The sequence below is a fragment of the Phoenix dactylifera genome, chromosome 4, assembly GCF_009389715.1.
Source record: "Phoenix dactylifera cultivar Barhee BC4 chromosome 4, palm_55x_up_171113_PBpolish2nd_filt_p, whole genome shotgun sequence".
Lineage (NCBI taxonomy): Eukaryota > Viridiplantae > Streptophyta > Magnoliopsida > Arecales > Arecaceae > Phoenix > Phoenix dactylifera.
Window position 1 is genome coordinate 203069 of NC_052395.1, and position 27998 is coordinate 231066.

The 27998-nt window shown below is 39.3% G+C and overlaps 1 pseudogene; it reads left to right on the forward strand.

The window, feature by feature from the left end:
* The first annotated feature begins 660 nt into the window (after positions 1-660).
* LOC103696268 lies at positions 661-27972 on the forward strand (annotated as a pseudogene).
* The last annotated feature ends 26 nt before the right edge of the window (positions 27973-27998 follow it).

The window sequence follows — 27998 nt, forward strand, 5'->3', positions numbered from 1 at the left end:
TATTATGAAAAATTAATTTATACTAATAATATATTATTTTATACCTTTATTATTGTATTATACTATACATATTATATTATATTACCTTATATCATAATACATTAATATGTTATTTTAAATAATTTAATATTATGTTATATTATGAGAAATTAATTAATACTAATAATTATAATATTTTATATCTTTATTATTGTATTATACTATAAATATAATATATATTACATTATATCATAATACATGTTATGTTAAATAATTTAATATTATGTTATATTATAGAAAATTAATTTACTCTAATAATTATATTACCATTATGCTATGCTATGCAATATCATATTACTATATTATAATAATAATATTTTATATTACAGTAATATTATATTATATCGTATATTATGTATTAATATATGTTATGTTTTATCATACTCTATTGTATAATACTATGCAATGTCCTTTATGGTAATATTGTCATATAAAAGTACTTTATCAGTTTGTTTACCAAACATATCTTAAAGTGCCACAGCACTTTAAAAATATAGTTACCAAACAACAAACAGCTTTTTATAACGGCTCTACTTCCAACAGCTCCCCAAACAGAGCCTTAATAGCCGATGGTTGCGTGATAATTGTGTTCTAAACCAGGACCCCGTGGAGGCAAAATGTTTACACCCGCACGGAGACTCTCACAACTTCCATAAAAATATGACCGATAGAATACGCATGATGAAGCTTTAACACTCCATTTCATCAGTCTGCCAAGTAAAGTTAAGCGCCAAAAAAAAACGCCTCGGCACCGGAAATTCCCGAGCGAGCGAGAGAGAGGGAACTTGATGGCGGAGGAACAGAGCGTGGAGCAGTTCAAGGGTCAGCCGCGGCTCCCGGAATTCGCCGCCCCCCGGCGCTACGATCTCTTCCTCAAGCCCGACCTCTCCGCCTGTGCCTTCGCCGGCGCCGCCGAGATCGCCCTCGACGTCCTCGCCGCCACGAGGTTCCTCGTACTCAACGCCGCCGACCTCGCCGTTGACCATGCCTCCATTTCCTTCAAGCACCAAGAATCGTCTCAGGTTTCATCCTAACCCTGGTTTCCTGCATCTTGGAGGGTGTTCTTGTTCCTTCCTATTTCTTCTCTATAATGTGAACCGTGGGCTCGTGATGTGTCGTTCAAGAATTAAGAGTTGTCTCATGTTGCTCTGACCCTACTTCTTTCTACATCTTGGAGGGTGTTCTTGTTTTTCCTTTTTGTTTAGGAAGGAATTCATGGGTGGTTTTAGGAGCTCCGCCCTTTGGAGATCGTCGAGGTGCAAGAAGATGAGATCTTGGTGCTGGGGTTTGATACAGTTCTTCCTTTGGGGAAGGGAATTCTTAGAATCCGGTTCACCGGAACCCTAAACGACCAGATGAAGGGGTTCTATAGAAGGTATTTGGCTGTCTTTGGTCTTCTTTACCTTTGTTCTTATCGTCTTTCCGTTTACCTTTTTGTTAGTATCATGCTGCTTGTTGTCCTGTAGTGTATATGATTACAATGGGGAGAAGAGAAATATGGCGGCTACTCAGTTTGAGCCTGTTGATGCCAGGCGATGTTTTCCCTGCTGGGATGAACCCACTTTTAAGGTCATTAATTGTATCAGGAGAACTGATGAATTCATTTTCGCTGTTTTTGAATCCTCTTTGATCATTTATCTTGTTAACTTTTACATTCCTGTTTTTGAATCCTCTTTGATCATTTATCTAGATCTTTAAGTTCTTCTTGATAGATTGACTTTGCCAAAATACTGTGTAAAAGAAGGAACAAAAATCCACAAATGGGTAGGATGCATTAAATTACTGCTTGGATCCACAGTTTAATGAAGATGAAAGGTTAAATGTGCGACTTCATGTGATAGGTTAGGATATATATGGCTATGAATAGATATGACTGATGCTCTTATGCACTGGGTTCGATCTCTGACCATGATGAAATAAAGAATAATCTCCATTCTCACATTGTGTTAGACCTGTAGGTTTCCATCTTAATCATTCCAGATTACTCTCCCAGATGATTTATCATGTTGTCTTGTACTCTTATTATGATGGATTGCAAATGCATTTCTATGCACCTTTTTGAAAAGTGCTTCTTAAGAATATCCTCTGAAGCAGGGGGAATGCCAAATATGGGGAAATGCCAAAGTTTGCAAGAATTTGTGCCAACCAACAAATACATTTATTAAGCCTTGTTGACAGGAATATCTTGTCAGTCTTGATTCTGAATGATTCTTGTGCTTGTTCACATGTTGTCTGCTCAATTTAAATTCCTTACTTGTTTTATGAAAATAATTTTTCAGGCCACATTCAGGATAACATTAGAAGTGCCATCTGAGCTGGTAGCATTGTCCAATATGCCAGTAATTGAAGAAAAAATTGATGGGCTTCTTAAGACTCTCTCTTTCCAGGAATCACCAATTATGTCAACTTATTTGGTGGCTGTTGTTGTTGGTTTGTTTGATTATGTAGAAGCCTTTACACCCGATGGTATGGTCTATCTATGTATTACCTATTGTTAAACCCCTTCCCCTTATTTTCTTTCTCCTTATTGCAGAACTTGTTTGATTATCATGTAAATGTTGCTTGTTTCTTCAGGAATCAGGGTTCGTGTGTATTGTCAGGTTGGTAAGAGCAACCAAGGAAAATTTGCTTTAGATGTTGCTGTGAAGACACTGGATTTGTACAAAGGGTAATTTCTCTCAATTGATGTTTTGATGTACCTATCCATTTATGAGTTTTGTATCTTATTCACTTGCAGCTGAAGTACTCTTCATTGTTCACCATGATTGCTACGGCCACTGTTACTACTTACCACTATTGTTGCTGTTGTAGTTGTTGTCATTGTCTTCATTACTTCTCTTCATACTTTAAAAATTGTGAAATAGATCTAGTTGAAAGTTTTATACTGGCTATATATTCCACTTCTACTGTTTTTTTGATGTTTTCTTTTATGGGAATTTTAAGGGCCTAGTAGGTCGTCCCTGGTGACGAACTTGACTGACTAGTTCTTCAGATATTTTGCGGTGCCTTATCCACTTCCCAAATTGGATATGGTCGCTATTCCTGATTTTGCTGCTGGAGCTATGGAGAACTATGGACTGGTTACGTATCGCGAAAATTCTTTGCTTTATGATGAACACTACTCGTCAGCCTCGAGCAAACAATGGGTAAGCAGAAATTTGATTTTCTACTTGATTTGGTAGCGGTGCTTATCAATCAATGTTCTAATTAAACTGAATATTAGATTTTGTTTAAATCTTACTATTCATCAGTTTAAAAGTAATTGTTGTAGTTCTTAGGTTCCAAGGTGCTTCACCATGCACACTGTCCGGTTTGTGTTGGATCAAGTTTGATGCCTTAATTTTTTGCCTTTAGAAAAAGCTAATTGTCAGTGCATATGGTGATTCTATGCAGGTGGCAATTACTGTAACACATGAATTGGCTCACCAATGGTTTGGAAATCTTGTGACAATGGAATGGTGGACACATTTGTGGCTCAATGAGGGATTTGCATCATGGGTAACCAAGCTGCTCTACTGCTGTCTGTTATTATTATAATTTATACGGAAAGCTATTATCATGAGTTGTGCTGGAAAGCTCACACATCATTTTGTTTTAACTGCTCTTGAACAGATGAGCTATTTAGCAGCCGATTCCTTATTTCCTGAGTGGAACATTTGGACTCAATTTCTTGATGACACTACATCGGGCCTTGTGCTGGATGCACTTTCTGAATCACATCCTATTGAGGTAGTATTCCTTTGTGATGTTTTGGAGTTGAAACTAAATCACTTCTACCCATACAAACCTCTATGAGCTCGAGAACAATGTTTAATCGCTCAGCTGTCCTGTACTAGTTTCGTGTACCTGCAGTATGTGGGGTAACCACAGCCAGCGCACTCACACATATACAAACATACACACAGTAGAAGAAAATATCATTATGCCTAAAGAAAATTCTCTCACATGTACTTCTTCAGGATATTGAGAGTCAAGACATTCAAAGTATCCATTTGCTGGATCTGATTCATGCGTTGACATTGTAATTAAAACAGGTGTGATGTTTGGGCTATAATATTGGGCAGGGCTGTCAAACTAGTAAGCTGTCTGAGCAGCTCTTGTTCGCCTTGTAATTCAGTTTGATATGGACTCTTTCAATTAGTAAATGAGCTGAATTACAGCTTTGCCTAGGAATTGTGTGTTTGGCTCGATTAAGCTTGAATAAAAATGAATAAATCTATGATATGTAATACATCATATATCATTTTAGTTGTTTGTCATAAATAAAAACTAATTCTTATCATTATTTAAAATAAGAAGATTGTATCTCAGCTGCAAGGTTGAGATTAAACATTGAAAATTACTTAAATTACATACATATGTACGTACGTACGTACGTACATACATACGTATGCATGTATGGACATACATGCATATGTGCATACATGCATAAGTATATACATATATACATATACACATACACATAAGGTTTGCCGTCTCGGTACCGGACCTCGTACCAGTGCCACACTAGCATAGTGTCGGTACGATACAGTACGAAATTTTTTTGGTATGCCATCTGTACCGAATAACGATACCGAACCAGTACGGTATGGTACGGTATGCCCCGTACTGCCCAGTTCGGACCGGTATGGCATACCTTGCACATACATATATACATACGTGTATACATATATACGTACGTGCACACATGCATACATAAATATGTACATGCACACATATGTATGCACATATGTACATAAGTATATATGTGCGTATATACATACGTATATTGGTACATACCTACATATGTATAGATACATATGTATGTACTTACGTACACATACGCACACACATACATACATACACATACATATGTACACACACACATACATACATACACATACATATGTACACACCCACATACATGCATACATATGTAAGTACATACTACATACATACATATATGTACATGCATCATAAATAATATATGAAAACCTCAGGAGACCTCATTCTTTCACCAAATTGTTTAAACAAGCCATTCATCGTCAGCTATAAATCAAGCTATTTGGATGATGAAACAACCTGTGCTTGAGCAAGGCCTGGCTTGCATAAGTATGCACCCCTAATCCCAGTTCGAGATGTCAACTAGTGCATCTGAAATCTGCACACTTCCTCATTTACTTATAGTAAGTTAAAAACAGGGAAATCAGAGAAGAAAAATGCTTAATTGTTTAATATCACTATCTAAAGACATCATCATTTGATTAGCTATAGTTTAACTGTACCTGTTAAGTACATTGCCATTTCATGCAGGTTGAAATAAATCATGCAAATGAGATTAATCAAATTTTTGATTCGATAAGCTATGACAAGGGAGCCTCTATTATCCGAATGCTGCAAAGTTACCTTGGTGCTGAATGTTTTCAGGTTGGTTGTTTGTTTCTCATGACCTTCTCTTATGTTATTCTTTGTCTGAACAAACCATTCCTTAGTTATATGTGGGAAGAATCCTTTAATCATCTAAATTATAATAGTTGATTTGCTCAATATATTATTCAATATTACAATGGCAAAGAATATGAATTGCCAACCTTTTTGCTGATAAAGAAGGCAGTTGTCTGTTATTCTTGTCGAAGGGTGTGCTGGGTCACAAGGTATTGTTAGCATTGCTGTCAATCACTTGATTGGTAAAGTGTCATGAGTATTTTTTTTAAATCTTTCAGCTAAAGAAACCTAATGATTGTTTGGAGAAGTTTGCTTTTGTCTTAGTTTTGTTCTGCACATTCAGCAAGTTTTAGTAAACATTTGTTCATTCACATAAAGAAAAATTATGTGCCTATTATATTACTGAATGTGGTGTGCATTTGAATGTTCAAGTTGTACCACTCTGGGTATGGGCTGAAAATAGGAATTTCGTTATTATATTGTCTCACTTCTTACCTTGCAAATGAAATCTTAATGGTAAAATAAGATTTGGTCATTCTAAATTTTGCACACAAACCCTTAGAAGAAGGGATAAATGTTTTCATGGTTGATATGTAGTCTGTACTCATGAAAACATTACAATGTTAGGTAATAGGTTCATCAAATGATTTTTATGAAGTACAATACTTAAAAAAATGTCAGCAAGGTTCATATCTCTGCTGGGATCCCTTTTTGTATAGGTATTGGATACTTCCCTATATGAGAAATAGAAAATATCAGCCTATGTTATGTCATCCTATATAAACCAATAAATCTTAACATACTAGGCAATGATATCATCATATTGGCTCAGGGTCGGCAGAGCCGTCTCGAACCAGGCAGTTCCGATTGTAACGAGCCGTCCCAGCGGCGGACCGAGATGGTTCCGGCAACGAAAATGAAATCCATTGCCGGAGGGAGAGAAGGAGAAAGAAAAAGAGAAAAAGAGAGAGCGAGTGGGGGAGGGAGGGAGGAGGGTGGTGGAGGCCAGCGCTTGGGCAGGAGGTGGAGGTTGCGACTGGATTTTCTATTTCGTTCAAAATAGGGGTCCGATCGCTTTTTAATTTCGCGATTTTTAAGTAAAATCGGCAAATTGACAGAAAAATTAAAAATCGCTTGCCGACTTCACTTAAAAATCGCGAAAGTAAAAAGCGGACGAACTTCTATTTCGTTCGAAACAGGAGAGCTGGCCGAAGCCTCAGCCTCTTGCCCAGGCGCTAGCCTTCGCCACCCTCATCTCTCCCTCCCTCTCCCCCTTCTCTCTTTTTCTTTCTCGTTCTCCCTCTCCTCCACCTCCTCTATTGTGTCGGTACAGGCCCGGCACGGCGCAAGCCTATGCTGCTGGGCAACTGGTTCGGTGCCCGATATCAGCATAGCAGACCATGTACTGGCTTATATTTTGTAATCATGTATTTATTTTCTTAATTTGATGTTTTGACTGTTAAATTTCAAAATTAATGCTTTAAATTAATTACTTATCTAGAATTTGTCATATGGGCTGAGATTTTAATATCTCAATCAAGGTTCGCCAAATCCGGACTGGGACTCATATTGGCCGGTGACCAGCTTCGTACGGTATGGGTCTATATCATGCCATTTTGAGGCGTATCGAAACAGGGAGGAAGAGGAGAGGGAGGAAGAGAGGAAGAGAGAGGGAGAGATGGGCTGCGGAAGTTCGAGCCGTCGCCAGGGAACTTTGAGAGCTTCAAATCCGGCAACGGGGACCAAGGGAGAGAGGGGGGGAGAGAGAGGGAAAGGAGGAAGTTGACCTGTTGTGGGAGAGCTTCGAGAGCTCTATATCCGGTGACTGGGATTGAGGGAGAGAGGGGGAGAGAGGGGGAGGAAAGAGAGACTCACCTATTATGCTTTGAGGATTAGGACTTTGGGGATGGAGGACTTCGAAACCGAGCGACCGATCGAGGAAGAGCCGCTCGAGGCTGAAAAAACTCAGCTGTTATATGCCAAACTAACCGGCTGAACCTTGATTTCAATCCTAAAATATTGGTTGAGATCTCGGAAAATCTTAGATGTTTCCAAATTTCCTCCAATTACCATCTCAACCAAGATAAATCGAGATCGTAAGTCATCTCGGTGTTGATCGCCCATTGAGATGGATGATATCTTGGTTATTAAGAACCTTGATATCAAGTAATAGGCTTTGTCTTTAAATATGCCTGGATGACAGTTTAGGAGGTTATAGCAGTAAGATATTAATAGCATGGTATGGTAGTGTATTGCAAAGATTTTGGCAATTTTTTGGTTTATAGAAACATTTGAGGATTTTTCTTAAAAAAGGCCAAACAACGATGTTATACTTTGTTATAGATTGTTTTTCCATTGAGGTCACAATTAGAGGTTACATAAGCTCACTACTTCTATAGTTAATTAAAAATATTATGGTAGAGAGATCAAAGTTATATATTATAAAGGAGAATGGGGTCATTAACTAAGGTTTGCAGTCGTGGTAACGGACCCATAGTCATACCCAGTAGGTACACCCTATACATTGTCTCGGTATTGTACTGTAAGACACTCGGTATGTGGGGTGTGCTATGTATTGGACATACAGTCCAGTAAAAACAAATCATGTCATCAATAGTAATTATATTGATGCCTTATTTGGTAATTGGAGTTTTCAAGGTCAGTAAGAACTCCATTAAAGAGGAGAATTCCTTGATAAACTGCAATGATTTTGAAGAAGAGCACCCTATCGAGGCAAATGTGAATATCAGTTTTGTAACAACCCAAGACCTCACCCAACATGGCTAGCCAGAAGGTATTATTTGGGTTCCTTGATCCTGTATAAGTACCCAAGATCTATCCAGCGAATAACCAATATGGGACTAAACACACGCCCGTTCAAGCCCTGACGTTCTCGTCAGGCTAAGGGTTCAAATCCATTCAAATCTAATCACAAACACCACGATCGGCTTGTGGTCAGCCCTAATGGATCCGTGCTGCAGTGTCTCCTAGTCCACATTGGCTATGGGCCGGGTTGGCTCTGATACCATTCGTAACAACCCAGGACCTCACCGAAAATGGCTAGCCAGAAGGTATTATTTGGGTTCCTTGATCCTGTATAAGTACCCAAGATCTACCCAGCGAATAACCGATGTGGGACTAAACACACGCCCGTATGGGTCCTCACGAGTTTCATTTACTTAATTATTTTGTATATTAAGAACCTAAAAGAACCAGTAGGTGCTTAAAACACTTTTGGATGTGGAAGTACTTGATTGCTACATAGATCTGTCAAGTTCCGTTATATCGATTGCACTCAAGTAGGAAGTTTCTTTTTTCATTTGCATCTATTGAATTATAGGTCAACCACCAGTCCATATATGTTAGTTTCTGGATCTTTTCCATTGGATGTTTTTTTTGTGAGGAACATTCCATTGTGGGTGACTTCTTGCTCTATATTTAGGGATGACAAGTGCAATAACTGCTGAATATTTATACTATCTGGGTTCAACTAATGTATTAGGTATTCTTATCTTATGTATATTGATATCAAATGTAGCAACGGGTGATATCCTACTTTTATATATCTAAATCAATTTAAGCATGCAGCTAATCGACACAAGAACCTGAAACACTGTATTAACATCAGAATATCAGGTCATAAATCAAAGAGAAGAAAAAGCATAGGTTTTTTAGTAAGATCAGTTTTACCTTGTTGTAGTAGCATAAGACAAAACTTTATATAGCCAACAGTATCTTAAACCTCTTGAAAACAAAAAGCAAACCTAACTTCTCTGATGCCGAACAATAATCAAATGAAAGACCAACCCGCGGAATCCACTGGCGGGGTGTTGGAATCTACCAACAAACACAATAAAGAAGGGAAAGCTCAATTCATTCACTACCAACTAAAATGTTAACAAGCCCTACCAGCCCTTATATAGGCAACATGACAAGAAAAATCCCCAAAATACCGCTACAAAGGAAAAGACCCAAATACCCACAAATAAGCTCTCTCATAATTCATCACCTAGCCAAAGGGTTACCGGGTGGGCTGTCCTCCTGCATCTGCGACTATACACATGCCTGATCGACGATCTAGGGCTGGTGTTCGCACCAACTCTTCCGGGATGGGAGAAACTCGACTCAGTCGAGTGGAATAGTGGGCGGCTCTGGTAGTGCTCCAAAAGATCTGGATCGATCTGCTGCAGCTCCTCACGAGTAATCCACGTGTTATCAGACTCTGGACGGTCCCTCCATCGGACTAGGAAACACTGAAGGCCTCTGTCAGTAGTAGATATTACCTGTTCATCCAAAATAATATCTATCTTGTCCTGCCGTGTGGGTTGAAAAGGAGAAGTGTGAGGGTCGAAGGCAGGCATATCTGGTAGAGGTGGAGTTGGTGTGTCAAATGGGGCATCCGGGACAGGCAAAGGAGGTGTGTAAGCAACTAAGTCCTCAATATTAAAAGTGGAACTAATGCCATAATCAGGAGGGAGATCAATCACATATGCATTTGGGCCTACCCGTTTCAAGATTTGAAAAGGTCCTGCACTACGAGCCTACAATTTTCTTGTGGTTTCGGATGGAAACCATTCGGGTCGGACACCAATCATGACGTAGTCGCCAACATGAAACTCTTTAGCGCGTTTATGTAAATCGGCTTGTAATTTATGACGAAGATTACTAGATTCAATTCGCTTACTGATCTCTTGATGCAATGAATGTACATGATGTGCAAATGCTTTGGCCGACTCATAAATTCTAGCAAGCAATGACATGGGAAGAAGGTGCAAGGGTTTGCGAGCTTGAAAGCCATGAACAACCTCAAATGGACTCATACCAATAGACCGATTAATGGAAGTGTTGCATGCAAACGGAGCAATAGGAAGAACAGAGTTCCAGTTTCTGTTATGATCATCCACCAGACAGCGTAAAAGATTTTTCTGACTACGATTGACAACCTTTGTCTGACCGTCCATTTGAGGGTGGTAGGCGGTCGAGAATTTCAATTTCGTGCCCACCATGTGCCATAGGGTTTTCCAGAAGTAGCTCATGAATCGAACATCGTGATCTAACACGATAGTTTTCAGCAAGCCATATAGCTTGACTATATGCTAAATATAACTTTGTAACGTTCGAAGTGTCAGAGATTTTGGAATAGGGGATAAAGTGCGCCATTTTGGAAAAACGATCGACAACCACAAAGATAGAGTCATGCTTGCGAAAGGTACGTAGCAACCCAAGTACAAAATCCATGCTCACGTCCTGCCGGGGGCAATTAGGCACCGGTAGTGGGGTGTACAAGCCAGTGTTTTGCTTGCGATGTTTATCCAACTGACACGTTCTACATTGTCCAATTAACTTGGAAAGAGAACAGTGGAGCAAAGACTTCTGCTTGGAAAACAGTGGATGTAGATCTTTCACACTGGCACACCTCTGGTTGCTGGGGTAGCAAAGACCTTTGCTTTGAAAGAGGAGTCTAGGATACGGGGCCGTCAGGTGAGGTGGAGGCGCCCGAGGGGGCGGGGGGAGGGCTTCTTGAGCTGCAACTCTCTCAGCTTAGGGTTTTAGAGGAAGGAGAGAGAGAGTAGACCGGCGGCGACGATGGTGGAGAAGGCGAGCAAGGGGAGGGCTGGGGGGGGGTGGAGACAGATGAGTGAAGATGAGCTATGATGAGGCGGAAAGGAGGAAATTGAAGAGAAGGTGGCGCAGGGGAGAAAACAGTGGTGGCGGGGAGGGAAAATGGTGGAAGGGCGAAGTGGTGGGGGTGCAAGTAGGATCGCGGGGTGGGGAGGCGGGGCCTCAGTGGAGGGCGGCGAGGAGAAGGTAAGGGCTCGGGAGAAGAAAAGGGCTCGGTAGTGGGAGCAGGAGCAGAAGAAACACAGTGGCACGCGCGTGACTTATGGGTCACGTGCGGCCACCTCTTTTTTTTTTTTTTTTTTTGGTCACGTTGAATCATGTGCTGCTCTTTTTCTTTTTTTTTTTGGTCACGTGCAAGTCACGCGTCCCTCTTTTTTTTGTGCTGATGGATTCGGGCTAAAGGAGGAGGGTAACGGGTCGGAACTTACCCGTTAAATGGACCCGTTAGGGTTTCTTCGCCTCCTTCGCGAAGAGGGAGAGGGGGGGCAGAAGGCGGCGGCGGTGGCTCGCGCGGCACAGCAGCTTGCGGTGACGAGGTGAGGACCCCAGCTGTCTTCTTAGTCGGGTTCGTCGACGACGGCGGAGACTAGAAATCCAGCGGGGCACGGCGTCGGTGACTCGGTGACGGCTCCTCGGCGGCGGAACTCCTGAGAGTGAAGGCAGAACCCTCGGATCCGGACGACAGTGGTGCTCGGGATGATCCGCTCGGATCTGGTTGAAGCCGGCCCGGACAGTGCCCCTCCTCGGATCCGGCCGATGGGAGGCGGTAACTGAAAGAGTAGATGCCCTATAAGCCAATCATTTGATGGGTTTTTCTTTGTAATCCTCCAAATCATGTACTTTGACACTCGATATATATCAATAAAGGCATTGTGTTTCATCATTTGCTGCTTATCTATTTTATTATTGGATGATGAACCCCATAAATTAGGACATTGGTTTTAAGGGTTATGATGAGATCATACCAGTGAGACCTAAAATCCTAAAATCCTAATTTAGAATATTCCCAGTCAAATTGGTATATTGAGTCGGGGATCAATATTACCGGAAAGACTGGCACATCTTATGATGCTCAATGTAGAGGGTGATTGATCTCACAATCACTTGTGTGAGACACTAATACAAAGATGTGGGTGCTCATTAGAGGAATGAGTTCACTGAAATGACCAGCCATGAGAACATCTTATGGATTCTTAATTATCAAAAGATGGTTCTCATAGTGGGAGTTGTGCAAGTGATCCTTAGACCTGAGATCACCATGGTACCTTGTGCACTTGAAGCTATGTTTTGGTTTACCCTCATTCACGACATTGCGTTGTGTACGGGATATTCTGGATATGGTGGATTTTGTACGAAGGTTGTGAGTAGGTCAACAAGGAATCAGTCACTTCTAGTAAGAGAAGGTAACATCCTACTTACTCTAATCTTATGATGATTCACGAAGCCTTTGATCAAAGCAAAATGAATATTAGAAAGAGTTTCTAATGTTTCATTGTTTGAATTATCATATAAAAGATTGAGAGAGATATGAATAAGTGATTGAGTTTGATATTGATCCATACTCGAGCACTTATTCAGGATGTAGTATGATTGAGGGATTGAATTGCACAGTAACTTTCCACTGAAGGGTATGTTTGGATTTGTCCAATACATTCCTCATCTTCCGGGTAGACATGATACGTTGCTAGACGTCAATCATGTCTTGTGGGTTGATCGGATCAAAGAGTTTGATTAGATCAAAGCATCAGAAAGGTTCTGATTGCTAAGTCAGGTTTAGCACTAAATTGAACCTAAATTGGATTAGAGGTATTCTAATCAGGTTAGGTCAACTTGCACCTGCACCTACTGCTGGCTAAGATAAGGAACCCAATGGGTCACACACAAGGGAATTGATCAAGGGTCTAATTGGATTAGCTAATTGCTGATATAACACTATAAAGGTCCTTCCTTCATGCTTAGATATTATTATGTCAATATCTACGCTAGCTTGTTGTGATTCCCACAAGGCTAGTATTAGGAATTGATATTGTAATATCTTGGTGCATATGATGCATATGGCATATTTTAATATGTTGCCTTGTTGTGATTCCCACAAGGGCAGCATTATTCAAATATGACTGTATAAAAATGAAGGGTTTGACTTAACTAGACACAATAGTTTGTTGTGATTCCCACAAGACTATATGTGTGCTAGAGGACAGAATAAAGTTGGGAATTGCATGGGATGCAATTGGAAAGAGTTTCCTACCTTTGAACTTATAAGGGCTTGTTGTGATTCCCACAAGGTCTTTTATAAGGAATTTGGATCTCAACCCCACTAAGAAAATTAGTATTTTCTCGTTCATCATACTTGAGGGTTATGATATTCGACAAAAATAGTGGGAGTAACAATTAGATAAAAGTCCTTGTCTGATTGAATACATGTCATCATGATTGGTCTGCTTATATTAGTGTTCTTTGTAATTATAGATTAATTCTGCAAAAATGGCATCTTCACTCTCACTTAGAGGTATCTTAGATACAAACAAATTGACTGGTCCCAACTATGTGGATTGGTTGAGAAATTTAAAGATTGTTCTCACACAAGAAAAACTTTCCTACATTCTTGAAACCCCTGACCTAGGGTCAGCAGGGGAAGATGCAACTGAGGAGGAATTGGCCACATATCGTATGTGAAAAAATGATAGTTTGACTGTCAAATGTATCATGCTTGCTTCTATGAATAATGAATTGCAGAGGCAGCATGATAGCATGGATACTCACTCCATACTCCTTAACTTAAAGGAGTTATATGGTGAGCAGAGCAGAACTGCTAGATATGAGATATCTAAACAGTTGTTCCGTGCTAGAATGATCGAGGGATCATCTGTGCAAGACCACTGTTTAAAGGTTATAGACTTAATCACTCGATTAAGTCAACTTGGTTTTGCTATGGACAGTGAGCTCAGTCAGGATTTGATCCTGCAATCACTACCCGACTCATTCTCGCAGTTTGTTGTGAATTTTCACATGAACAAACTGAATTCCTCCCTGCCTGAGCTTCTAAATATGTTGAAAACAGCAGAGTCTCACATCAAGAAGGACAAGGGTCCGATCCTTCTTGTTGGTGAGAGCTCAAAGAAGAAAACGGGCAATAAGGGTTCAAAGAAAAAAACTAAACCCTAAGAGTCGCATCAAAAAGAAGAAGGAAAAGAAAATCTCTGGACCCGGTACCTGTTTTCCACTGTGGCAAGACGGGGCATTGGAAAAGGAACTGCAAGAGCTTTCTTGCAAGTGTTTAGCCTGATGCAAGTGTTGCATCAAAAGGTATGTTTTTATTACATGCCAATATGACATTAAGTTCTTCTGATTCTAATGCATGGGTATTGGATACCGGTTGTGGTTCTCACATATGCAAATCTTTGCATGGACTGCAGAAAATTAGAAGACTGAAGAAAGGTGACTTCGAGCTATATGGCGCTGGAGGAGAATCCATCCAGGCTGAAGCTGTTGGCACCTACATACTGGAGCTACCCTCCGGAAAGTTCTTGAAGCTAGAAGACTGTTATTTTATGCCAAAAATCATTAGAAATGTAATTTCAATTCCTTTGTTGCTTAAGAAAGGATTCGAAATAAATGGAAAGAGCAATGGTTGCTCTATTTCTTTATCTAATGAGTATTATTGTCATGGCACTATGGAAAATGGTCTTTTAGTATTATGTCTTAATAATGTTATATTTCATATTGGCAAAGATAATAAAAGAAAAAGAGAAAATATTAATAATACCCTCCTCTGGCATTACCGATTAGGTCATATTAGTGAGACAAGGTTACATAAGTTGTATAAAGATAAATTCTTTGACCCTTATGATTTTGAATCATTAGGAACTTGTGAATCTTGTCTTATGGGTAAAATGACCAAGTCTCCATTCTCGAGACATGGAGAAAGGGCAAGTGAGTTGTTAGAACTCGTACACACTGATGTGTGCGGTCCTATGTCAACTCAAGCTAGAGATGGATACTCTTACTTCATCACATTTACTGATGACTTATCAAGGTTCGGTTTTGTGTATCTAATGAAACATAAATCCGAAGCCTTTGATAAATTTAAAGAGTATCAAAGTATGGTCGAAAAACAAACTGGAAAGTGTATTAAAATCCTTCGATCTGATCGAGGAGGAGAATACCTTTCTAGTGAATTTTTAGACTATCTTAAATTAAAGGGTATACTCTCTGAATGGACACCTCCATATACGCCACAATTAAATGGTGTAGCTGAAAGAAGGAATCGTACCTTATTAGATATGGTACGGTCCATGATGTGCTTCACAAATCTTCCAATTTTCTTCTGGGGACATGCCCTAGAAACTGCTGCATTAGTATTAAATAGAGTACCATCTAAGTCTGTATCTAGCACTCCATATGAGATATGGAAAGAAAAGAAACCTAATCTTAAGTTTCTTAAGATATGGGGTTGTCATGCTTATGTCAAAAGAAATTTTGGACATAAGCTAAGTGCTAGATCGGACAAATGTATATTTGTAGGTTATCCTAAAGATAGTTTAGGATATATCTTCTATAATCCTACCGAACAAAAGTATTTGTTGCTAGGCATGCCACTTTCTTGGAAAAAGAGTTTTTTTTAGAAAAGGGCAAGGATAGAAGAATTAAACTTGATGAAGTTCAAGACCTACAAGGTGAGACACATAATAATCCTCAACCAGATGTACCCATGGAAGAGGTACAGCCACTACACACTACTCCTTTCGAAGGTCAGAAAGAGTGCGAAATGCACCTGAGAGGTATGGATTTATTATTGAGAATGATGAAGCCCACATCGTTGATAACGATGACCCTCTGACCTATTCGGAAGCTGTCAAGAGTAGGGACTCTGACAAATGGTTGGACGCCATGAAATCCGAGATAGATTCTATGTATACAAACCAAGTGTGGACTTTGGTTGATGCACCTGAGGGAGTGATTCCAATAGGGTGCAAATGGGTATACAAGAAGAAGATAGGAGCTGATGGCCAAGTAGAAACCTACAAGGCCAGGCTAGTGGCAAAAGGTTTCAGGCAAAAATAAGGCATTGATTATGATGAAACTTTTTCGCCAGTAGCTATGCTCAAATCTATTCGGATTATGCTTGCTATAGCTGCATACTATGATTATGAGATCTGGCAGATGGATGTCAAAACCGCCTTCCTTAATGGTCACCTTGAGGAAGAGGTCTATATGACACAGCCAGAGGGATTTGTCTCAAGAGGGAGAGCAAATCAAGTATGTAGGCTTAAGAAATCCATTTATGGATTAAAGCAGGCATCTAGAAGTTGGAACATCCATTTTGACATGATAGTCAAAGAGTTTGGCTTCATTAAAAATATAGATGAACCTTGTGTGTACAAGAAGACTAGTGGGAGTGCTATTGTCTTCTTGATATTATATGTGGACGATATATTGGTCATTGGAAATGATGTTCCAATGATGCAATCGGTCAAGACTTGGTTATCAAAGAAATTTTCCATGAAAGACTTGGGTGAAGCATCCTATATACTTGGTATAAGGATCTATAGAGATAGATCTAAAAGGATGCTAGGTTTGTCCCAGTCTAGGTACATAGATAATGTGCTGAAGAGGTTCAGCATGGATGGAAGTAAGAAAGGTTTTTTACCCATAGGACATGGCATACAACTCTCTAGGAAGATGTCTCCTAAGACATCTGAAGAGAGGAATAGAATGAGTTCTATTCCCTATGCTTCAGCAGTAGGGTCGATCATGTATGCTATGTTATGTACCAGGCCTGATGTAGCTTATGCCTTAGGTATGGTAAGTAGATTTCAGGCAGATCCCGGGGAGGATCATTGGAAAATTGTGAAAAGCATTCTCAAATACTTGAGAAGGACTAGAGATGTTTTTCTGATTTATGGAGGATCAGAATTGAAACTAGAAGGCTATTCAGATTCTAGCTTTCAATCTAATCCAGAAGATAGCAAGTCAATCTCTGGATATATCTTTATTTTGAATGGTGGAGCTGTGAGTTGGAAGAATTCCAAACAGCAAACTGTAGCTGACTCAACTACTGAGGCAGAATACATAGCTGTTAGTGAAGCTGCTAAGGAAGCAGTCTGGATGAAGAAGTTCATCACAGAGCTGGGTGTAGTTCCTGAGATTGCCGGACCAGTCCCAGTTTATTGCGATAACACTGGAGCAGTTGCACAGGCTAAGGAACCAAGGTCTCATCATAGATCCAAGCACATTTTGAGATGCTTCCACCTTGTTCGAGAGATAATCGAAAGACAAGACGTCAAGATTGAACGAGTAGACACAAAGAACAATATAGCAGACCCATTTACTAAAGCTCTACCACAGCAGCAATTCAATCGTCAACCTCGATTGTATGGGGTTAAATATAAGGGCGATTGGCTTTAGTGCAAGTGGGAGATTGAAAGAGTAGATGCCCTATAAGCCAATCATTTGATGGGTTTTCTTGTAATCCTCCAAATCATGTACTTTGACACTCGATATATATCAATAAAGGCATTGTGTTTCATCATTTGCTGCTTATCTATTTTATTATTGGATGATGAACCCCATAAATTAGGACATTGGTTTTAAGGTTATGATGAGATCATACCCAGTGAGACCTAAAATCCTAAAATCCCTAATTTAGAATATTCCCAGTCAAATTGGTATATTGAGTCGGGGATCAATATTACCGGAAAGACTGGCACATCTTATGATGCTCAATGTAGAGGGTGATTGATCTCACAATCACTTGTGTGAGACACTAATACAAAGATGTGGGTGCTCATTAGAGGAATGAGTTCACTGAAATGACCAGCCATGAGAACATCTTATGGATTCTTAATTATCAAAAGATGGTTCTCATAGTGGGAGTTGTGCAAGTGATCCTTAGACCTGAGATCACCATGGTATCTTGTGCACTTGAAGCTATGTTTTGGTTTACCCTCATTCACGACATTGCGTTGTGTACGGGATATTCTGGATATGGTGGATTTTGTACGAAGGTTGTGAGTAGGTCAACAAGGAATCAGTCACTTCTAGTAAGAGAAGGTAACATCCTACTTACTCTAATCTTATGATGATTCACGAAGCCTTTGATCAAAGCAAAATGAATATTAGAAAGAGTTTCTAATGTTTCATTGTTTGAATTATCATATAAAAGATTGAGAGAGATATGAATAAGTGATTGAGTTTGATATTGATCCATACTCGAGCACTTATTCAGGATGTAGTATGACTGAGGGATTGAATTGCACAGTAACTTTCCACTGAAGGGTATGTTTGGATTTGTCCAATACATTCCTCATCTTCCGGGTAGACATGATACGTTGCTAGACGTCAATCATGTCTTGTGGGTTGATCGGATCAAAGAGTTTGATTAGATCAAAGCATCAGAAAGGTTCTGATTGCTAAGTCAGGTTTAGCACTAAATTGAACCTAAATTGGATTAGAGGTATTCTAATCAGGTTAGGTCAACTTGCACCTGCACCTACTGCTGGCTAAGATAAGGAACCCAATGGGTCACACACAAGGAAATTGATCAAGGGTCTAATTGGATTAGATCATGTTTGCAAGATGAACATGCTAGCACGTGTTGCAAACCCTAGCTCCTGATTCAAATTAAATTCGAATATGATTCTTAGATTTGGTTGATCTAATATGATTAGATCATGACCTAATATGGGTTAGCCAAGAGTTGAAACCCATTTGGCTTTAATTAGACCTGATTTGATTAGGTTTAATGTTTTCTTTAAGTTGGTTAAACCCAATTGGATTGGGTTTGATAGGGCCTTCACTTCTGGACCATTGGATCGCTTCCTGGATGAAGGATCTGGTCCACTGGTTGGCGCCTTCATCTGGACCATTGGATGGCTTTCTGGATGAAGGATCTGGTCCACTGGTTAGCGCCTGAATCTGGACCACTGGATGGCTCTCTGGATGAAAGATCTGGACCGTGCTCAGCGCCTGAATCTGGACCACTGGATGGCTCTCTGGATGAAAGATCTGGACCGTTGCTCAGCGCCTGAATCTGGACCATCGGTGATGGCATCTTACTTCTGGACCATTGGATGGCACCCTGGATGATGATGTCTTGATCTGGACCATTAGATGGCACCTAGATCTGGACCATTGGCTTTGGTTCACTGCATTTGGGCCCTTGGATCATCATGATTTAAGAGGGAGATGTGAGAAAGAAGTTGATACACCCTTCTCCTTAGCACCCCATCATGATGGGATGCATCTCTTGGCACATGCCTCATCATGATGAGGTGTGTGGATGGGATGCATCCCTTTATGATGCATCCCTCCATCTCTTATAAATAAGGAGGTGCCTTGGGGTTCTAAAGATCATCCAAGAAAAAGCCTTTCCTTCTCTCTCCCTTATCCCTTCTTTCTTACAAGTCTCTCTCTTTTGTCCTAACCCAAGACAAGAGGGTCTTCTTTAGGACAAAAAGGCTAGTGAATGTTTTTAGAGGTAGAAAGGAAGAAGTGAAGGAAAATCAGCCAATTAAATCCTTTGGAAGGATTGAACAATTAGAATCAAGTTTTGGTGGAGCTAGAGTCTTGAACCCATTCCTGTGTGGATCAACATCGGAGGGTGAACATTTGGGCACCTTAGGACATCTTCAGATATATTGGATATAGCGTGATAGGTATTCTTCTATATCAAGATTATATTTCTACATTATTTGGTTATACTATTAAGGCGATCTTGGCTTATTAGGGTTTCATATAATAGGTTTTATAAGAAAATTTTATAATCCTGTATCTTCCGCTACGCCCTAGGGCACTGGGAAACCCAACAGTAACGACCACGAGCGGTGGCGATGTCGTCGACGGGCGGTGTTGATGGCGTCGGTGATGTCATTGGGGCCGACTCCGGCGGTTGCAGAGGCCGCACACAGGGGTGAAGGTGGTGAGCAATGGTGGATGGTCAGGGAAGTGATGAAGGGGCTCTCCCCTTTCGTTCGGGATGAAGCAGAAAATAGTGAAAGAGCTGAAAATGAAGAGATAAGGGAAGAAAAACTGCCCCTTTTCTTGGTAGTGCGCAATGTGCGACAAGCTTTGACACGTTCCAACGTCCGCGGTGCGATTGCTCTGGTGTAGATCTTGTGAGGCAAAAGAAGAAGAGGATCGGGGTGGCCCATCTATCAACTGGATCTCAAGGCTTTGGCAACAGAGGCAAAGCCTGATTGCTCTGATACCAAAGTTGATGCCAAACAATAATCAAATGAAAGACCAACCCACGGTATCCATCGGCGGGGTGTTGGAATCCCACCAACAACACAATAAAGAAGGGAAAGCTCAATTCATTCACTAACAACCAAAATGTTAACAAGCCCTACCAGCCTTTATATAGGCAACATGATAATAAAAAAATTTCAAATTACCCCTACAAAGGAAAAGACCCAAATACCCACAAATAAGCCTCTCTCTCTCATAATCCATCACCCAGCCCAAGGGTCATCGGGTGGGCTTCCCCCCTGCATCTGCGACTATATATGTGCCTGATCGACGATCTAGGGCTGGTGGTCCGCACCATACGTAGTATATACCTTTCATAGGTGCCGCATTTTTTTGAAGAGAAGCCTTTCTGTAATTATTGAAGTTTTTCGTTGCATCAAATTCGAGACAAATATAGGCATTGTTTGGTTATGGTCGCAAATTTCCAGTTTTTCAGTTTTTTTCAAATGCACAGAAACTGAGACAGAATTGGTGTTTGGTAACCCTCCATTTTCAGTTTTTTGAAACTTGCCACCAGTTTCTGAAAATCGTGGAAACCAAAGGTATGGTTTTTAATTTTCTGAAAGCTGGCAACCGCTTACTCCACCACCTCCATTGCCCACTCTCAGCCACCACCACCCCATCAGGCACCAGCCGCCTCCTCCTCCATTGCGGCCACCACCTGTTGCTGGCTGCTGACAGCCATCACTTGCTACTCAGTGCCCACTGCCACCCACAATCGTCGCCACTGATTGCCGCTGGCCACCACTCCACCACTGTCACCATATTCGCTGCCAAACAAGTTTCAAGTTTTTGGTTTTCAAAATAGAAAGAGAAACTGGTTTCAGTTTTTAAAATTAAACAATTGAAAACTGGAACCATGCGAATGCTATGATAGTGACCCATGGATACTCCTAATTACTGATACTTTTCTGATTTGGCTTGGAAACCGCCAAACTGAATCTGTGCTTTGGCGCTACGCTGTTTTGCAAGTTTACAACTTGCTAAAGCAACAATAGTTTGTGCTATCAACATATGAGCTGTGATCGTCATGTCCTGAGAACTGGATTTTTAGTTCTTTTAGACTGCTGTCAAGTACTCAATTTTGTTAACTTGAGAAGCTTATGTTACAATATTATCTGTGCTCATTATATGTTGCTATTTTTTTTTCTTCAATCAATTTTCTATAATACTTATAAGTTCTATCAAGTGACATTATCTGTGTACGATTCAGAATGGTGTGTATTGTTTTTATTTTTAACTTCATCATATTCTCCAGAGATCGCTAGCTTCATACATAAAGAGATATGCCTACTCAAATGCAAAGACTGAAGACCTGTGGGCTGTACTTGAAAAGGAGTCTGGTGAACCTGTTAAGGACTTAATGAGTTCATGGACAAAGCAAAAAGGATATCCGTTATATATATAAGACTTAAAGAGCATGAGTTGGAATTTGAGCAGGTTTGTCTTTGGAATGCTTTCTTTGCTTTCGGGCTTTGCGTAAATGAATAAGACTGGGAGTACTTCTTGTTGTCAACTGATATATTTCATATACCTGCGGCATGCAGAGAAGATTACATCATATTGGTTATAGTTTATACTATTATCAGCATTATCACCTCCCAGCCTCTTCCTTCACGAGAAAGATTGCATCATAGACTGTTCCACTTTATTGTTACAGCACATATATAGTCGGTGTGAAGTCCTGTCGTGTGTGCATGTATTTTTTATGAGTCTGCCAGCAATCTTTATTTGAGCATTGCTCGACTTTGACAGTCTTCTAGTCAATCCCGTAGGTTCTGTTAGACAGTATAGAAATTTTCGGGCATTCAACTCTTATTAGAGGGAAATCTATTCCTACTATTTGATTGTTATATTCTTGCCAATGTTATAGATTTTGAATGACCCGGTAGGTGAATAGCGATCATGAGGATGCTCTTCTCTTGTGGTAGCTTTTTTGGGGCACCTTAGATGAGCTTACTGGGTCACAAGGACTCTTCCGTGGTTCCTCAATTTGCTGCCTTCTTGATTTATAGTGAACCAGTAAAAAGGATAATGAATTTGTCGATGTTATTGAATAGTGGGAACCATAGTAACAAAATTTGATGAATTTTTGAAAAATCGTGAATTAATGGCTGTACAAAGACAAACATAATTGCTGTTCAATTTATTTATCAATGTGCGAATCAGTTGTATAATTCTCAAAAATTGTAAATCTCATGAATAGGGGTGGCAATGGGTCGGGTTCAGGTTGGGTTAAGTTAGGACAACATACAAAAACTTGACCTGTACTTGACCTGACCCAATGTTGTGTCAAGATCTGTTGATCCGTACCCACCAACGGGTCATTTTGCATCACATATTTGACCTAACCTAATTAATTTTGCATGACAGTACTTAAAAGACCTAGGTCAATCTATCAAATCCAATCTTTATGATCCTTATTAATAAACTTCCAAAGTGATTTAAAACAATTACTGAAAAAAAGAAATACTGGTCAAAAAAATCTCATCCAAAATCATGACTCAACCCAGTTTAAATTGTTTCGTCCCAAATAATAGAACCCTACCCTCATGATGAGTCTGAGTCAAAGCTTTCACCCATACCTGACCCAATTAAAGTTCAGGTCAAAAAGTCTGACTCATACTCGATCCTAACTAGAAGAAAAAACTTGACCCAAACCTGAGGTCATTCGGATCGGTTTCTTGGGTCGGGTCAATTTTTGTCATCCTTGATCATGAATATGTTCTGAAAGAACATTCAGGCTCGAAGGTTTCTTGAGGCAGAGTGAGTGGGTGACTAGAAAAAGGCCAAAAGAGGATAATGTGGGCTGACGGCCTGGTGAAATGGAAGGGAGCAAGGATTGGGAATAGGAAAAGGTAAGGTGTGAGTCCTGTTCTTTATGTTTTTTCGGATAAATAAGTTAAGGTTGGGAATGTTGTCTCTTCTTTTCTCGGTAAAGGTGTTATTTTAACTTTTTTTTAATATTTTCTCAAAAAAATATTTTTTTATATTTTGAATATAAGAACAATTGCATCTCGACGGAAGGGGAACCCAATAATGAAGAACTTGCTAGAATCATTTTTTCTTGTGACTTGTGAGAAAAAAATGATTTGGAATTTTTAAATTCGAAAACATTATCTATTCAAAGGAGTTTTTCATTTTTATCATTTCCTTGATTGGATTGGAATTTAATACATCAAAATATTTGGACTGGAAGATGATAAATTATAAGTGTTAAGAAAGTGATTTAATTATGAAAATGTGTTGACAATAACGAATTCATGTAATTATTTATATCTAAACATTATATTTAAATATTATTTAATTGATTACTAATCAAATTTGTGAACTTTTTCCGAATTTGTCTGAATTTTCCTATTTTTTCTGAATTCTGAAATTTTCAATGTTGCTAAATTGTTCCCAAATACCGTACTTGTGACTGTGGTGTGAACAATTCTAATATGGCAAATTAGTGTTCAATTTTAGCTTGTTCTGATTTGGAATGAATTTCAGGTGAATCATTTCACGTTACAAGCACATTACCTAATTATTCATCTTTTGCTTGATTCTTTTTCATGATTTTGTTTATCTCTGCCCAGTTTGCAAAATCTCCAAAAATAAACTGATTTTATGACTATTGTTGAACTTTGTACTGACACTTTCTTAATTTTCCTGTCCATTATAAAAATTTGGTTGCAATAATATTTTCCTTCTATATGCCTTATTTGAAATTGCTAAATCCTTTAAACCTTATTTCTAAGCCCTTGGCTCTCTTTTCAAGCTGTTATACTATATTTATCGGATCAGACATTTCCCCATGTTCCATGTTTTTGGCGCTACTTCTGCGATTTCGTTAATACATGGAACACTGGTTGTAGTGACACCCAAATGCCTTCTCATTCACTGATTTATCAGTCTATCAGCAAGGTCCGCCTGACCAAGGTACCGGTCAGCGTACCGGTGGCGGCCCGTACCGGTACGGACCGGTTCCGTACCGATCCCGTACCGGTTCTTTAACAATAAACTATCGGTACCGGATTCCACGCTGATCCGGTACCGGTCCAGCGGACCGGTACGTACCGGCCGTACGGCAGACTATGGTCTATAGTGTTATCTGCTCAAGTCATGTCAGTGCAATGGTGTAGATTTTCTGGCTTGGAGCTGGACTCTACGGCAAAGCTTTGTTGCTATTATTGAAGCATGGGTAGATAAATCTACAAAAGTTTTAAAGACACCCAGTAAAAAGCAACATCAAAATGATAACTAAACGCTTGCTAATGAAATAATGGACTCTGTTTGTTAAATTGAATTGAAGGTGGTGGATTACTCCCAAAAAGAGGTTTTGTTATAGATCATATCATTTGATATACTTTGTTTTGGAATTATCATCATGAAGACAGATCATTTAATATGTTTGGGAGTAATCCTTTATCATAAATCATGGCAAGTATTATAGGTTTGGGGATGACAGAAATTGGTGTGGATATGCGCTTGGTTATTGATAGTTAATTAGCAGATTGTGCATTAAAGAACGGTCCCCCCCCCCCCCTCCCCAAATCACTAGAAATAAATGTGATGACATGGATAGATATAATTATAGCAGTTAGGCATTCCCAAATAGGACCGTTGCGCACTTTTTCTTTAATCTGTCAGGATTTTTCCTTAATAAGTAGTTAGACTGACATTTTTTTTCATTTAATTGCAGTCACAGTTTTAACAGATGGATCATTGGTAATGGACAGTGGATTGTTCCTCTTACTTTATGTTGTGGTTCATATAATACTCAGAAAAAGTTTTTACTAAAACAAAATTTGAGAAGTTGGATATCATGGATCTTATTGGCTCTGCAAATGTTAAGGCTAATTTGTTAGAGAAAAGAGCCAAGGGAACTCTGAACGCTTTTGGATCAAGTTTAACATTGATCAACAGGCTTCTATAGAATGAAATATGATGATGAACTGGCGGCTGGACTTAGATTGCAATAGAGGCCAATAAGTTGTCTGCAACAGATAGAATTGGTAAGTTGACTGAGTATTCTTCTTTTGACCTATACTTATGTTTGGAAAATCGTTAACATTATAACATTCTGATGTGTAGGCATTTTAGAAGACGATATGCACTATGTGTGGCTTGCAAGCAGACGTTGTCATCTTTATTGTCTTTGTTGGATGCTTATCGGGAAGAGTTTGATTATACTGTGCTGGGGCACATAGTCACTGTATGTTATCCTCCAGATATCCTTTTCTTTTTCAAATTGCCTAGAAACATAAATACTTATTTTTCTGCCTTGCCAGATAAGTTGTAAGATAGCAATATTGTTGCGGATGCCACTCCTGAATTGGCAGATGAGATCAAAGTTTTTTTAATCATTCTTCTCCAATTTCTGCAGAGTAGCCTGTACAAGACGTATTATAAATATTATTAATCCAGGTCGTATTTTCTGTGGAGTTAATTATTTTAGACATCGATACTCAACTATCATTTAGTTTATCTTGATAGCTTTAAGCTTTATAGCTTTCTTGAAAAAGAAAGATCATAAGATGTGTATGCCTTTTTGTTGGTCCAAATAATGGATATTCTTGAAGCTAAATGCATATGTTGTGGGTATGTTATTCCTTGAATTTTGCCAAGTTTCTACTTCTTTTTGGTTTTGGGACCCACTTAGAATTCCAAAAAATTTGTTTTAAAGTGAAACATTTGGCAAAGTGGATGTCACGGATCGCATAGGCACTAATGCTTGATAATGGGATAAACAGAATTAGCTTACATAACGACTGATATCAATCATAACATAATCATATTCATGTTATTCAGTTACATATACATTAAAACTAACCCTTGAATTTGGACCTTCCATATTTTTAGCCTGAAAGAGTTGATCAAATTTTCATAAGGTTTAACTTGAAGATGCATACCTATTGCAAATTATTATGTGGCATTATTGGTGTGTCTCATTCAGGAGTTCAGCTTAAGAACTATCCAAGCTCCAATAGACTTTTGAAATTTGCAGCTGTGATATAGATTCCCTATACATACTTTCGAGTCATGGGACCATCTTGTTTTTGAATTTGCGATCATTTCCTATTGCTTAGATGATTTTTTTTTCAAGTATTTTGTTGTTCGTCAAGATATGGTATGATTGGTCAAACTGTAGCTATATATATTATGAATATAACTTTGATTGTTTTGCAACGATATGGTGTAATACATGATCAAGATATACATGACTTGGATAAAGGTAATGCTTCAGTGCTATTGGCACGGGGCTTGTCAGCCAGGGCGACACAGCTTGTGCCTTGCTAAAACTATGTATATAAATGCATGTAATTGAACGACTAAAGAGGTGAGGAACATTAGTGAGCATATCAAACCTGTGGCAGACTGCTCAAGTTGATATGGTGTGGCATGGTTTAAGATGACACAATACCATTTGATGCACAGGATTTCCTGGCATATGGCATGCGTTGTGCCAGCAGTGGTCTGGCACAGCTGGCATGGATTCATATTTAAAACCTTGGGAAGAATGTCAGAACAGTACCCCCACCTCGCCCCCCCACCTGCCACACACACACAAAAGGAAAAATCCACCCCCCAGACACCCCGAAAAAAAGGTCTATCACATGCCATAGTAAACCTCTTGATATCCTTGGAGAGCCTGGCATGTGTCCTTCCAGCATAATCTATTTTTATATGCATAAAATTTGTGTTGCTTTCAATTGTTTGGGACCACATGCACGCTGAATAAATGAACTGCAATTTTGTACTCGATCAACTCAAGTTATATTGTACATATATATAGAGAGAGAGCGCATATTTTTTGATGACCTTTAATGTCCAAATGGTAATTAATTTATGGTTTTTGGCTTTCAGAAAGTTAGGTTGGGACCCAAGGAAGGTGAGAGCCACTTGGCAGTAATGCTAAGAGGGGACCTTTTGACTGCTCTTGTTCAAATTGGGCATGATATGACTAGAAATGAAGCAGTGAGGCGTTTTTACATCTTTTTAAATGATAGAAATACATCACTGCTGCCTCCCGATGCAAGAAAGGTGTTCAAATTTCACCTTTGTAATTATTCTTCACATTGATTCATATGTATATTATTCTTTTATTTAATATAAGTTATCCTGTAGGCTGCATATGTTGCTGTAATGCAGACTGTTAGCGCCTCAAATAGATCCGGATATGAATCTCTTCTTAGAATTTACAGGGAGACTGATGAAAGTGAGGAAAGAGTGCGTGTCCTAAGTACGTGAGCTTACGAGATCTTTTAAGGTCTGATATGTTTAACTAATACTGGTTGATATTGAGAATTCTCTTTTCCCTTGTTCCTCAGGTTCCTTGTCATCTTGTCCGGAACCAGATATTATCCTTGAAGTCCTGAACTTCCTCTTATCTTCTGAGGTGATCTTAATATTTTTACAGTTTCAAGTATTCTCTTGATGATATAAGTGAAGTGGCCTGACTTTATCTTGATCTGCTTATAAGGTTCGGAATCAGGATGCAATTTATGGACTTCGAGTTAGTAGGGAAGGACGTGAAACTGCATGGAGATGGTTGAAGGTATATATTATTGATTTAAAACAGATTCATTGCCTCCATTATGCCAATTAGAATTAAATAGCATTTGTCAGTGTCAAATTGGCTCTGTTTGATACAGTTATTATTCATATCACATATTATG